This window comes from Nestor notabilis, unplaced genomic scaffold (assembly GCF_000696875.1).
Source record: "Nestor notabilis isolate BGI_N333 unplaced genomic scaffold, ASM69687v1 scaffold25187, whole genome shotgun sequence".
In the NCBI taxonomy this organism is placed as follows: Eukaryota; Metazoa; Chordata; class Aves; order Psittaciformes; family Psittacidae; genus Nestor; species Nestor notabilis.
Genome location: NW_009935567.1, coordinates 1 through 1,739, shown reverse-complemented (window position 1 = coordinate 1,739; position 1,739 = coordinate 1).

Genomic DNA, 1,739 nt, shown 5'->3' with positions numbered 1-1,739 from the left:
AGTGGAAGGCTGCTATGAGGTCTCCACGCAGTCTTCTCTTCTCCAGGCTGAACAGCCCCAACTTTCTCAGCCTGTCTTCATACAGAGGTGCTCCAGCCCTCTTATCATCCTCATGGCCCTTCTCTGGACTTGCTCCAGCAGCTCCATGTCCTTTTTATGTTGAGGACACCAGAACTGTACACAATACTCCAAGTGAGGTCTCACAAGAGCAGAGTAGAGGGGCAGGATCACCTCCTTTGACCTGCTGGTCACGCTTCTTTTGATACAGCCCAAGTCCTTCTCCGCAGGGCTGCTTTGAGTCTCTTCTCTGCCCAACCTGTAGCTGTGCCTGGGGTTGTGTCAACCCAGGTGTAGGACCTTGCACTTGTCTTGGTTAAACTTCATGAGGCTGGCATCGGCCCACCTCACAAGCGTGTCCAGGTCCCTCTGGATGGCATCCCTTCCCTCCAGCGTATCAACCGAGCCACACAGCTTGGTGTCGTTGGCAAACTTGCTGAGGGCGCACTCAATTCCATTTTCCATGTCACCCACAAAGATGTTAAACAACACAGGTCCCAACACCGATCCCTGAGGGACACCACTCGTTACTGGTCTCCAAGTGGACATTGAACCATTGACCACAACGCTTTGTGTGCAGCCATCCAGCCAGTTCTTTATCCACTGAGTGGTCCACCTACCAAATTGATGTCCATGGCCTCCTCTGGACTTGCTCCAACAGCTCCATGTCCGTCTTGTGTTGTTGCCCCAGAGTGGGAGGCAGGACTGCAGGGGGGGTCTCCCCAGAGAGGAGCAGTGGGGGAGAATCCCCTCCCTCGACCTGCTGCTCACACTGTGGGGATGCAGCCCAGTTCTGAAATGCTCTCTGAAGAAATGCCACTGTGCCAGCAAGCATGAGGCATGTGCCAGCCGATGCACAGGACGCTTATCTGGAAAGGCAGATTCCCAGACATCCCAGAGGTTTCTGACCTAATGAGGCAGAAGCCTCCAGCACTGGTGTGCCCATTAGTGCTGCTTTGATCACAGGGCTGCAGCCAGCTCCAGCTGTCTGGCACCAGAGGGCTGGTAAATGGCTCAGCAAAGGATGGGACATGCCACTGCTGTTGTGTGACCAAAATGTCCTTTCTTCCCACTCCCATCAAAGGTGTTTGTGTTCCCTTGGCCACAGAACTACAGAAAAGGACCTGGCCATGGCATGGAAGACCCAAGAAAAGAAACAGCTTGGGAGTGCCAGAAGCTACTTTCTGGTACTTTGTTGTACTGCTCCCCAAAACTGCAGATCACAGGCACAGGGCAAACTGTGAGCATGTCCCACTCGTGTGTTAATGGAGCTGCTGGCAGTAACCGTCACACAGGACTTCCAACAGGCATGTGTATCTGCTGATGTACATGGGCTGCTCCAAGGATGAATGGATGGATGGATGGATGGATGGATGGATGGCACCTGTTAGGCAAGTGAAGCCTGGGAGCAAGACTGGGGCTAAAAGAAGCAGCAAAGTGAAGCAAACACCATCTGAATGTTCCAATCCTGTAAAACCAGCATAGAGAGAAACAGGCTTCTAGGAGAAACCAGGAGAGCTGGAACTGAGAAACACTCCGTGAGCAAATGCAGTGCTGGGAACAGAAAACCAGTGCTGCCTTCTGTTTGATGGTTGTGAACTGCAGGGGGAGAACTGGGATGTTTTCAAAACCACAGACTCACAGCCTGGTTTGGGATGGGAGGAACCTCAAAACTCAGCCAG